We start from the raw sequence: 13,770 nt of genomic DNA, 5'->3' as shown, positions 1-13,770 counted from the left end.
GATTCACACAAATTTCAAAATCCATCTACTTCTGAACTTGCTGGTTATAGCAACTGGCACATCATTTTCCAGTCCATAATACATTTTGACACTTTTCTGATAAACCTATTACAAGTTAAACACTAATAAAAGTTTAATAACGCTAAATCTTGCCTTAGTACATACGCTATGGTCTAGCTTGCAGGCAAGTGTGTGTGTGTGTGTGTGTGTGTGTGTGTGTGATTCTTAGCCTGAATGTCTAACCGGTGTATCAAAACAAAAGTACACATCTACATCAATAAATCCCAATGAAAATAAAACTGTGAAAAAAGAACATTTTAATTAATCTTTAAGAGCAGTGGTGAATACTCTGCCATCAAGGGATAAATGGATACACTTAAAACTAGCTTTATGACTGAAGAATAGAGATGTGTGCATAGACTGGATCTATGCTTGTGGAATACATGCCAGATGTACTGTATTTGAATTGCATTCACGTGGATTGAAACAGAAACTGCTGGCAAGGTGGTGGTGGAAATGGACCCTGCTCTGTTCCACTAGGAAGTACGATGGTAAAGACTAGGCATGATTCATCTAGGGCAGCCTTTTCCCAATGTTCACAAGATGTTTCAGACTACAAATCCACTCATCCCTAACTATTGGGCATTCTGGCTGGGGATGATGGGAAAAGGCTGCGGACAAACATTGGCTCCCTCGGCCAGTAAAGCGAAATGAGCGCTGCAACCCCAGAGTCATTCACGAGTGGACTTAACTGTCAGGGGTCCTTTATCTTTTTTTATCGTACAGACTGCCTGATCCCTTATGCTCCACCTCGATCTTCTAATTTGATCACTGAGATCTTCTGGTGAGGAGGAGGAGGTGGTGGTGGTGGTGGTGGTTATTTATTAATTATTATTATTATCATCATTATTATTATTATTAATAGACCACTTCATAGCATAAAGCCATTGAAGTAGTTTACATGGCAAAACTGGAGCTATCTATGCCCCTGAGGTTTGGTTAGCATTCACTAGGGACCAAATCTTTATCATAGCAGCACCTACCTTGCAGAACCCCCTGCCAGTAGAAATTTGGCAAGGACCATCTCTGCTTTCTTTCAGACATATTCTGAGAACTGTGCTGTTTAGACAGGGCTTTGCAATACAAATTTCACTTTTAACCAACCTGTGTTTTTCTGATGTTTTTCTGATGTTTATATGGATGGTCTTTCTAATTTTATTAAATTTTCTATGTTGCACACCACCTTAATATACTTCCTATGAACGTGCAGGTAACATTTTAATAAAACAAAATAAATTTTAAGATGCCCTCCCAGACACTGCCGAAACATGTGAAGGTCACTTAGGTAAAAGCAATAATGTTTATTGCATTTGTACGAATGTGGCACATTACCTTTTTTTATTAAAAATCACGGGTAACACAAAATCAAAAATAACCTCCAGATAGTCACTTCCCAAAAGCACAAAGGGAAATCACCTCTAGGAAGAAATACCATATGGCATGGTGCTAGCATGACTGACAGTTGTCATGTCAGGTCCCTTAGTCTCCTTTGGTGACTTAGATTGTGTCCCTCGTACTGCTTCAAGCTCTTTGGTCACCTATAAACTCATGTCCCTTCATCTCCAATCACCCTTACTGAAATAAAGTACTTAAAACGAACAAGGGCAAGAAGTGGCCTTTCGTTGGTATTGCATACCAACGAAATGCAGTGTCAGGCAACGTGAGTCAAGTTTCATAGGCAATAATCTCATGCACATTTCTAAAGTTAGAAATAATAACTTCTGGGAGATTGCTGAATCTGGTATTAAAAATATACTCATTTAAAACAATGTGGACACTCAATGCCTCCTAGGTGCTTGTTTCACTGTCATCTAATGAATGTTTATTACTGAAGCATGAAACGATGACTTATTATAAGGCATGTTATAAAATGCTTCTGCAACATCTGCTAATTACTTTCTAGCTGCAAATATAAAATTTCTAAATTGTTTTAAAACTCATAATTTCTTAATTTAGCCTAGAGGACAACTGGCCGAATTGATAGTGTGGTGAGAGCCAGTGTGGTGTAGAGGTTAAGAGCAGTTGACTCGTAATCTGGTGAACCGGGTTCGCGTCTCCGCTCCTCCACATGCAGCTACTGGGTGACCTTGGGCTAGTCCCACTTCTCTGAAGTCTCTTGGCCTCACTCACCTCACAGGGTGTTTGTTGTGGGGGAGGAAGGGAAGTAGATTGTTAGCCACTTTGAGACTCCTTAAGGTAGTGATAAAGCAGGATATCAAATCCAAACTCCTCCTCCGCCGCCACTTCTTCTTCTTCTTCTTCTTCTTCTTCTTCTTCTTCTTTTCAGTCTTAATACTGTGATATGGGGACGGTGATCTATCTCCATAATCTATGGTTGAAAAACCCATAACTTTCCATTGCAAATTTCTGCTTTGTGAACTTTAGAAAATGGACGGCTCACATGAGTTGAAACATGTTTTGCCACTCTTTCACATTTAAATTGGTACTTGTTTATGTGTATTTTTCAGGAATACATATTTGAGAAAAGTGAGCTACAGGGCCAGAGAGCGTGTGTTGTAGAAACACCTTGTCACTGTGCTGAAGGAACAAAAAAGGCTGCCATGCAGTGTGGTGCTAAGTCACTCATTCTATTGCCACAATAACTTTCCCTTGCACAATGGAACTTCCCCACTTTCCTCCCTCCACATGCCCCATAAATCTATTTATGGAAGGGGAGCCTCTCAACCTTCTGGAGCAGATTTGAGAAAGTGACTTCTATTGCACACAGTGCTTGTCAATCATATGCAATACATGTTTATCGTGGTTTATCATTGTGTGTGAGATTCTCATGCCCAATGCCAGTGGTAATCTTTTGTAATATAGCACTCTGTGCGAGGCCAACATTTGGTGGCCCAAAATGGACTTTACATCCCCTTAGCTTAGTCCCCTTTGCGAGGGAACCACCCACACCACCCTAAATCCAATGCTGCTTATATGCTTGCTCATACTTAGTGTGAGTTAGTTAAAAACATTTCCAATCCCTTCCTCATAACTGGAACAGAGGAAGGAAGGTAGGTGCATAAGCCCAAGGCTTGCCTAAATGTCTTCTCATTAAAACAGAGGTCGGGAGCAGGCCTGACCTCTCTAGCTTGTTCCTGTGGCTCTCCCATCCATCACCCTGCTCTGCACTGCCTTTGGGTGCTATTACGTGGCTGGAACAGGCTCCTGAGCTATGAAAATGCCTCTTCTTTACCAGAATGAAGGGTGGAGAACCCTCTAATTAGTCTCTGGTTGGAATGTATCCAATATATAGAGGAAAGGGTCACCATCTGTTGCTCCACACACTTTGTCTCTGGACCCACCCACCACTGGCAGGCATACTCCATAAGGCTGTCCATGAGGGAATATAGCCCTCAGAGGGAAGAAGATTCTTACAAGGCCATCAAGTCCTAAGAGTGTGGTTGCCTAGTAATACAGACAAATGTGGGAGCAATGTTATCATAACCATCTTGGAAGCCAGGATCTGGGAGTTGCAGTGGTGTCATTGGCTGGAATATTCTAACACACTACTTCAAGAAGTATTTCAATTAGTCTATCCCACCCCCAACCCCCTTCCACATCTCCCATTTTTGCATAGGGGGAAGAAATCCTTATGACAATTTGAAAATTTTCCAGTTGCTGATTCCCCTGCCCATACATACTCTAGATGTTCCTTGCAAGTCACCTTTCTGTACAAAATGTAGCAGGTACAGACATTCTAGCAAAATATAAGATTATAGAAGTGATCCAAAAAGCACTGGGGTCAATAAGGGATTCAGCTGATGAGAGGGAAGCTCATATCTTTCAGCATTTAATGCAAGCTCTGAGGGACATCAATATGAGGTACTTCTTCCATCTTGGTGGCCTCCAGAAAATTCAAATATAAAAATCATTTGAAGAATTAGGCTTACAGGTTTACTCATGCATCGAAAAGTATGAGAACTGCATCCATGTTAATTTTGACAGTCTGTCAGCAATAAACATGTTTTCCCATCTCCCATATATGCAAGATTCACCTCCTCCATTCTCTTACTGACTTAAAGCAGGTCAGTGTAAAACCTGGTGGCGATTGCCCTCAGCTTCAGTGTTCTTCTATTTGCAGAGGATGAAGGTGAAAGACTGCAGGGAAGTGTGGGTGCAGAGGACTAAATTGTAAGCAAGCACAATATGCAGGACTGTAGAATAGGTTTACTGCCTACATTGTGTATGGACAGCTTAACTTGCAATTTCCATGCTTTGGAGTGCACCTAAGAAAGCCTTAGCTCTTCTCTTTTAAACAGCTTTTTAATATCCCTGGATATGTATTGAATATAGTTGTAGTCTTAAGAGTCAGAAATATGCTCTAATGGAAGTCAGCAGAATTTTTGGGACATCTACAGCAAAATTATCAATACAATGGCATTAATTCTAACAAATTATACAAGCCAAATAAGACTGAGGATCCAATATGCATACTTACTTGGGAATCAGCCCCACTTAACTCAACGGGCCTTTACTTCTGAGTAGATATGCAGGGGAAAGAAAGGAGGACTTTGAAAGGGCATACACCAATGCATATCCATTCCCCGGCTGAAGTCAGAGCTATCCTATCTTCCAACTTTGTTTCTCTTATAAAACATAGCTGTTTTGAAATCTAGGGCTGATCCAAACATGCTTTCTTTGTGATAAATTCAATAGGACTTACTACTGAATTTAACCAAGTAGACACGGTTAGGATTACAAGTTACCTCTTCACATTTTACAGTAGTAAAATAGTAGCCAGAATTAAATAATTTGAATTAGTGCCTGCCTGCATATGAATAGCAGATATGAGAAGACACTAAGAGGCACATGTGAAAGGGGGTAATATGGTTCCTTCATCAATTTCTAAGTAACTACAACACAGTTCTGGTTGCTACTGGGGGTTTTTTCCTGTTCACAAATTGACCTTTACTTCTGCTTAGCACTTTAGTGGGACAAAATAACTTATTTAATAAAGTATGTGAAAAACTACTTTGACCCCAAAAACAGAATCACTCATCTAACTATTTAAGCTGAAAAAGTGAGAGAATAAACTTATTTCTCCAGATTGCTTTATCAGGTTAGCCACTAGATGTTACACAAAAAGGAGGACGTTGTTCCTCCTCCTCCATCTCGCACCCTTGTTTAACATCCAGCCTGCTAAAGAGTTCTGGTGAACTCCAAAACTTGGTCACTATTCTGTGAAACTTTGAGTGGTCCTAATGAAAGTATTGCCAGAATGTGGGTTTTGAAGAGGGGGGGGGGAAATATTATGTTCCAACATGCCTTTCTTGGCTTTTTTTTCATAGCTGAAGTAATTTAGTAAAACAGAGGCTCCTCGGGGTTTCTTTCCAACTCTATGATTTTATGATTCTATTAACATCTCATTAGTTTGTCTAGCCAGAATCACTACACTGTGCTGACCAGTCACCAGATTGCAGGACCCCCTCCCATCCTCCACTTGAGCAAGGCACATATTAAGTCCATTAGTTCTCATGACAGTATTAGGCTAAACCGCAGAATTATATGAGGGCAGGAAAGAAAACATGCATTTGGTGTCTGGATTTGGTCGAGGACCCCTGGTTTCCCAAAAATCATCTGCTTATCTCATCAGCTACTGTTAAGTCATTTCTGCTTGTAATAGGGGACCACTCTAATGCACTCTAAATAAATCCCAGCCTTCAGGCAAGGTTTAGCGTTCTGTACACAGTATTGTACAGGCAATTTAGTGAAAGACTGCCTCTCTGCCACTGCATGGGGAACTACTACAATAAGTCCACATGTATAGTTCAGAGGCAGACTGCATTGCCAATCAAGTCTTCTCCCTCTAATTAACATTAAGACCAGGCAGGCAGGTAGGGTGTGTAAATGCTTTACCTTTGAAGCACATTGTTTTCTCAAACAATTCTGGGCTTCTGTTTGCTATGGTTTGCTGGGAATTGTAGCTCTCTAAACTACAGTGCCCAAAATTCCTTTTTCTTTTCTTTTTTTAGGAGGCAGTGCTAAAGGTGCACAGGCATACCTCTTACGTATTGCGGGTTCTTTTCCAGACCACCACAATAAAGCAAGTTACACACAAAACATTTCTCAGTGAATATAAAAGTTATATGTACACTGTACTGAAGTCTATTCAGCCATGCTCCCCGGACAGCAGGGGGGAGAAGGGGGAACCCAGATCCAGCACTAGGCAACTCCACTCCCATCGCCAGAAAGGGGGGGGCTTCCTTCCCCTGGAAGCAGCCAGACTCCCTACAGCTGCACCCATATAGCCTCATAAGCAGCAGTATTTGTGAAGCACAAGAAAGTGAATCACAATAAAATGAGGTATGCCTGTAGTGTGTACGCAGTCATCATCACAGCAGGTAGAAATTATCATCCCAACAATCTAAAAACACTTCAGGTTCTTATGACTGAGAAATATGAACCTTGCTGATGCAGTTCTGGAAGTGCATTTAGACAGCTAACATACAGGACCTATTTCCTCACCTGGTGACAGCCAGGTACAATACCTTTTTAAAAGATGGATTATATATTCCGCCTTTTGCTATGAACTGATTTAAATAATTATTCTCTTTATTCCAACAAGATCAGCAGATACAGCACTATACAGAGCAACATAAGGAAAGTGCACATTGATCCCTACCCCAAAGAGCTTATGACAATCCATGTTCTCTAGGATGTACAGCTAAAATATCATGCTACAATATGCTGAAAATACATTTAATTGTATCTACTAATAATGGCTGTCACAAAATACCCAAAGTTGGAAGCACGGGCCAGAATAAAGTGCATCAAACAAGGAAGCATTATGGTTGGTTGGTTGGGTTTTGTTTTGTTTTTAAAAAAAATTAAACTACTGGGCAGCATCCCAGATACAAACCTGCCAATTTCATTTTAGTTTAGTTTTCCGCAACATACATCAAGATATCATTGCATGCAATCCCACTCCTTACCATAATATGTGGCAAAGTTCATTTATGCAAGTCAAACCTTCTCTGCCTCCACGCCTCCCCCCACATGCACCTTTGATAGCTGCACATGCTGATCTTAATGTGCTCACTTGGAACAGATCAAGCTAGCAGACAAATGCCCACAATTGCCTATAAATCTGTTTAATGGCTCTTACTCTGCAAATCTTTGAGGGTAAAGCAGAATGCAAAAAGCAAGGGCAATGTGGAAAAGATTGCAGTTTGCAGTCTCAAGGAAGAGAGAATAGCCGGCTGGCTCCATTCACTAATTGTGCTGAGAGAGAGAAGTGGAGATCTCAGTGTTTTCAATGTGACAGGCTTGCCACAGCTGATGAGTTTCAAGATAATAATGATTACAGCTCCATAGGCCTTAGAATATGTTTCAAAAACACACACACATCTCCACAGTGACCCTCACAAGGGTAAGTAGCTCCAGAGGCAAGAAACAGACCACACACACAGCACATGGGCTGCATATAAAAAGATATTTGAGATGAGCACCACCAACAACAACACAGTCTATGTATCCAAGACAAATCAACAGAGGCACAGCTGAAATGTAAGAACTGCTGGACGAATGTGCCTTTTGCTTTACAAAAGACTTGGCATTTACCTGGAGAACTAATGGCAAAACGGCAGGCAGGCATATTTGCGCTGTTACCTCTGTTGTGCTCACGGACCCCGCACCGGGTCTCAAAGGTATGTCAGCACTGAAACAGAAGCATCTCCAGTGCTTTTCAGAGCTGGACAGATGGTGTACTGCAACAGAGCTTCTTGCAAATGAAAGCACACTAGGAACACCCATCCAAAATGTAGAACTGTATTTAGTACAGGGACTGTGCCCTCTTCCCCCTTCCAGGTCCCAAGAGAGAGTAACAGCGGCATTATCATCTTAATATTTTTTTATTTAAAAAATGCCACACCAGAGGCAGCCTTTTCCTGGCGAGCATCAACCCCCCCCCAAAAAAAAAAAAACAAAAAAAACCACCACCACTTACTTGCTGACATGCTGGCTCTCACTGGAACGCCGGACTTTCAACTCCCCGAATCGCCTCTGGAAACTTGTTTCCCCAATATTCCCAATCCACGCAGTTAAGAGAAGCGCCGCCGTGGCAAGGCGCTAGCCCGCTGACTTCCGACCGCGGCGCCCATTGCTTAAGAGTCGCAACTTGCACTCCGGAGGTTTCCAAGCGCTCGGCTCTGTGGAAGTCTCTGTGGAGAGCTCCAGACTGGAGAGGGAAGGGAATCTGCGATCCCTGCTTGCATCTGCGGGGGGAGAGAGCGGAGCACGGCAGAGCAGCTACTTCGCGGCGTCCATCCGAAAGGGAAGGGAGGCGGGGGCGAGCCAAGAGGTAGCAGCAGCAGCCGCGATCGCCCTTTCAGCAGCAGCAGCAGCGAGGCGAGAGCCGGTCTAGTGTCTCCAACAGCAGCGGCGGCGGCGGCGGCGCTTCCTGGCGCTGGGGGTGCAGGCTGGAGGCGCTGTCCATGCCTGCGGGTGCCGACCTGTAAGCCAAGCGCCGGGCAGCTCCGCCGATCTCCCTCCTGGCGCCCTTCCTGGCTCGTTCTCGGGGACGGCAACCTGGGCGCTCGCCAGCGTGTGGCTTAGAAATGCCTCAGCCTCTGCAGGTGGAGCAGGCGCTCCGAAGGACGACCCGGGAAGCGCCGGCCCTTTCCCAACCGACCCCTACTGGGGAAAAGAGAGAGGAGGAGGAGGAGGAGGCGGCGGCGGGACACCGGGAAGGAAGTTTTCAAGCGCGCGGCCGGTTAGCAAAGGGGGCGCCATCCATCGGAAGGCAGAGGCTTCCCTGAATTGGAAATTAATTTGCGGGGGCAAATGAAGGTCCGCCGCCCTCTTCCTGCAGGAGGTTTGCCATCATTCCAGAATCTCTTCGACGGCCATGGATTCCTCTCGCTGCTGCCCCAAATGTGGGGGCGTCGATCCTGCTTGATGGTATCCAGCTGTCCAGCGGGGAGGGAAGATGAGAATCGCTAAACTAGAAGAGGAGAAAGAAAAAGGATTCGTCGGGATCTGAACTACAAGGAAGAGACGGCTGGGCATTCCGCCCCAAGCAAGTCCAGGAGTTCCGCGCCACTGTTGCAACGAGCACGTGTTGCACAAAGTTACGATCCCTCCCCCCCCCATTCCTCGTCAGGGGGCGACCAGCTTTTGTTTTCTGCGGGGGCTGAAAGAGGAGGAAAAGGGGGGGTCACATGTCGTTGCTTCCACCGGGAGGGGGGGGGACGGGGAGGAGAGTCGGAATAGCCAACAGCCAGAAGCGTGAAGCTGAGTTTAATAGGTGTTTTACATGCATAAGGAACTGGGTCTCCGGGTGGCTGCTCATCCCCGCTTCTCAGGGCTAAACTGAATTAACGTGCAGCTTACTTGGAAGTCAGCTAGCCTCATTTATTTCATGGTGCTTGATCCCCAAATAAGTGTAAGCAAGGGAGGGAGAAGTGGGTCAAAGTCGGAGCACATATAGTACTAGAAATCACCGAAATAACAAGCCGCCCCCTTTCAGTCCCCAAACCCAGCCGCGGAGTGCTGCTTGAGCATGTGTTTGAGTGCCTTTTCCTTCACTAGTCTCCCAACGGGCCAACCTCTGAACATTTGGGTTGAGGCCAAAGGTACCGGGTTAAGTGTCTCGACCTGCAGAAAGGTTTGAGAGACACTCTAGCATAAATTCATTTCAGACGCCAAAAGCAAGCAGGTGCCTGGTGGGAGTTTTAAATCAGAGTGTTTCACAGTAGGCGACTTGTGATCAAAAACCATCACATAAAAAAGGGATCCTCAAGACGCCATAAGATTTAAGCACTGCAATCACGGTGGTGATTTTCTTTTTAAAGAAAAAGGGAAAAAAGCTTGCTGCTCAAAGCTGCGTTACTGGGTGGTGCTCGGCTCCATCCATCGCCCTTTAGAATGGGAAGGCGTTTTGTTTGCACAGCTTTTTGCTGCAACCCACTCTCGACTCCTTATATTTCCCTAAACGGAGAAAGAAAACGGCGACTCCTCTGACTCCGAAAAATACAGCCTTAGAGCGTCCCAAAGGCGGAGACTCTCCCATCCCTCCGCCCCCCCAACCCCGAATCCGATTCTGCTGCGTTTTACTTCTACTCCACGGCGAGAGCTAAGATCGCGACGCACCTGACAAGCCAAGCTGCTTAACAAGCCAACCCGTCGTGGTGAGCGGGTGGGTTTGCTGGATCTGTTTTTGTTCTGGTTTCTGTATCACACTAAAAAAGGAGAGAACAGAGAAACAGCCTGGATAATTCGTCAAGAACACCGCCACCATAACTCTGGCCATAAAAAACGTTCTACAGTACTTGCGCCGAAGAAAAGGGAAGATATACCTACGCAAGCGGAGAGGCACATTCAGGCTCAGGGGCGGGCGGGGCAGGAAGACGAGCTCCTTTTCTCTGATTGGCTGTTGCTGTTCCGTGTCACGCGGCCGCCTGCTTCCCGAGTCTCCCCGCATCTCCGCCCTGGTCATTACATATAGGGAAGGAGGGCGAGGGACGGAGGTTCTCTCTCTCCCTGTTCCTCCTTCACCTGCGCGTTTAGTGTTTTCCAATTAAAAGGCAGCTGGTTAGGAAAGAATCCACCTGCATAGATAAACTGCAGGATTGGAGCCAATAGCAGACGTTCCCTCGCGCCTCGTCTCTCAGGCTCTTTCCCGCCGTTGGCCTTTGCTAAGAAGCTGCTGCAGGAACACTCAGACGCCGAAACAGACACATGTGTACATAAGTTGGAAGGGCTCCTTATTCCATGAGGTGCTAATAACATGCCCCTTTCAAGGGCTGTGAGGCGGGAAAGGAATTAAGGAGAGGGGGTCGGCTTCCTTAGGCACCCACGGAAAGAGCTGGGCAGATGATGGCGCCCTGCTTGGGGGAGGCGACGAGCTCTTAATTCCCCCCGCGAGGAGAATGATCGCGGCGGCGGCGGCGGCGGCTCGCTAAGTAGGTGAAGACAGAGGCAGCATCTTGAGGCGCCTCCGGCGTCCTTCTTGCAGCATGTTCTCTCTCCCTCCCAGTGCGAGGAGTTCTACCTTCAGACTGGTTGCCGTTTCTTAAAAAACAAAACAAAAGGAAGGTCGAGATGGCTCTTCCATCTCTCTTATACTTGTTTGGTTAGTTTTCTTTTTTAAGGCGTGGAGACAATGGAGTGAGGAATCCTCTTTGGTTTCTCTCTTGAGGAGCTTTCTCCTAAGTGAATGAAGGGATGCTCTGAACCCTTTGGGCAGAAGAAGGAGCGAGTCTGGCCAGTGGATACTAAGCTGGCTGGCCATTTTGAAAGGGCTGATAAAGCACTGAACTACAAGAAACATACCGTATTTGTCCGTGTATTTACTGGGAAACCGCAAGGTCCACCTTGTTCTACGTTTGCCAAAATACTGTGAGAAAGTCATGCACACACCATGTCAAGGGGGACCTTGCAGTGTGGAGTGCTCCTGTTCACTGTCCCAGCTGTGCCCGTTTCCAGGATACTCCATGCTGTTTCCCTTCTTGTTTTCTTCTAACAGTCAGCATTATTTAGCCACTGAGCATGCTGAGCCTTCCTTAAACTGCATTCATGCGCCTCCCAACAACATTTTTTTGTACTTCTGCAAAGTTTGGGGTTTCCCTGAGCCAACTTTGGAATGTCCTGAGGTGGCTTCCAATACAAGAACTACTAGGGAGGTGCAAATTCTCTCCCACAGTCCTCAGATGTTCTGAGTCCTGCTCACCTGCTGAACCCACAGCAGGTCTGAGAAGAAACAACCTCACGGAAAGAGGCCACCCCAGAAGGCAGCCTATGCTTGCAGAAAATCAGTCAAACCAATAGTAATGGCTGCCAGAGAGCAGCCAGATGTTAGTCCAGGTGCGGGGAACTTTTGGCCCTTCAGAAGTTGCTGAATTGCAACTCCCATCATCCCCGGCAACCATGGATGATAGGAGTTTTAGGTCAGCAACATTTGGAGGTCCAAAGGTTCTTCCTCACTGTGTTAGTCCCATGCAGACTTGGGCTTGTTAACTTGAAACTTGTGCTTTCTCTCACTACTTTTTTCTCAAGACACAAGAGACACTAAAGGGCGGGTGGGGGAAGTAAAGGTGAGCACAGGCCTTCTACCACCCAGTCATCAGATGAAATGCCTGATGACATTAGCATTTGTAAGTGCTCACATCACTTCACATACATTATTTCAGTAATCCGAGAGGCCAAAGATTGTCAGATTGCTTTTATGATTTCATGCAGGTTCATAGATGCTGAAAATCCCACAGCTCAACAAAAAGCATATTTTCTACCTCCATTTTCATCTACCTACTCATCTGGTAAAATAATATACTGTCTGTTCCTTAGCATATTTGAGAACGCCGGGTGAGCTTATGTATAAAATAGGTAGCAGCACAGGGAACATTATAATGAATGTGACAAAGTCTGATGGCACTCACAAAGTACTCCTTTGCACTCTTATTTGGTATGTTTGGTATCTTATTTATTTTGCACAATTGTGCCATAAAAAATACAAAAATGTCTCTACCAGAAAGAAATCGATTTTCTACAAACTAGTCATAGAGCCTACTAATATGAAGAATAAACATTTTACTGTATATCCCTGTGCTTCTTTTTCTCTTAAGTCCCACTGAATTCATTTAGGGTGACAGTCTTAAATGCTGAATCACTTCATTCAACATCCCATGGGGCTCTCAGCAGCAGGGTGGAAGTCAGGGTTGAGCAGCACTCTTATGTACCTCAATCCTCTTCCAGGTTCCTTTGTTAGTTTGTTAACAATTTCCCTCTCATCAGTGTAGTGCTCTCTCTGGTTAGGTGTAGTTTGAGCTCCAGGGCTTCTGTGTTTTCCCTCTAACTCGGGGCAGTGTTGGGGCTAGTGTACTTTTCTTCCTTGTGTCTGGGTATTGCATGCTTTGCATCTGTACCCTCAGCCTGCCTGCTGTATACTCCCATTTTGCATCACTGATGTTAGAGCTCCAATGTCAGTAGGACAAAGGCTGCAGAGGTTTCTACAGTGGTGGGAAATGAGCAAGTCAGAGCTCTCTTTTCATCCTGTGAGAGAGTACCAGGCCTTCCTATGGTCTCTGGAACCATAGGATTGCAGAGGCCATGTTTCAGATATAAATTTTATAGCTCTGCATTACTGAATAGCACAGAAAGGATTATTGTTATGAATTTAATATGTGCAATATTAATAATTAATACATAGCAAGCAACCAAAAGGAATCAATACTTAAATCCTATGCACAGTTACATGGGGGTAAATCCCACTGAAGTCATGGGATGTGACTTCTGATACATACACAGAATTAGGCTGTGCATCAAGCAACTTCATTCAAATTCAATAGGATGGATAATTATATCTAGAATTTTATGACAGTGTTAAGTGGATAAAGACACAAACACTTTGCAATGATAGGTTTTATGTCTGCTTGAAAGCATTTGTACTTTATTTCTTTAGATCTGAAAGTAGAGATTATTTCGTTTCCTCTCTTTCATGGATGTGATTGATGCTAACAGTGATATGTGTATGAAAGCCTCCAGATAAATCTCTCCTTCCAGTGCTCCCAACAAAAAACATTTAATCATTTGAATTGTCAGGCCTGGTTGCTTTATATTTTGCTGTTCAGATCCTAAAGTGTGGCTTTGGAAGCTGTATCAATTAATTTAATTCCACAGGACCAAAATATTGTAATTAAAGTTGTGCTTCTGGGCATCACTTTTTTGTGGACAAAGGTGACTTATCTTCTTCTTCACCACCACCACCACCACCAC

The 13,770-nt window shown here is 44.7% G+C and overlaps 1 protein-coding gene across 4 annotated transcripts in view; it reads right to left on the bottom strand.

Moving 5' to 3' along the window:
* SNTG1 (syntrophin gamma 1) overlaps positions 1-11,656 on the bottom strand; it is a 229,955-nt gene extending 218,299 nt beyond the window's left edge. For 2 of the 4 annotated variants that reach the window (XR_014222181.1, XM_082233855.1), the window contains exon 1: positions 8,006-9,137. The gene's annotated coding sequence lies outside the window, so the exon portion shown is untranslated. The other 2 variants (XM_082233854.1, XM_082233853.1) reach the window with 2 other exon arrangements.
* Between the last annotated feature and the right edge of the window lie 2,114 nt (positions 11,657-13,770).

The sequence above is a fragment of the Podarcis vaucheri genome (genome assembly GCF_965113315.1).
Source record: "Podarcis vaucheri genome assembly, chromosome: 8".
Lineage (NCBI taxonomy): Eukaryota > Metazoa > Chordata > Lepidosauria > Squamata > Lacertidae > Podarcis > Podarcis vaucheri.
The sequence above is the reverse complement of the archived record's forward strand: the minus strand, read 5'-3'. Positions and strand labels throughout refer to the sequence as shown.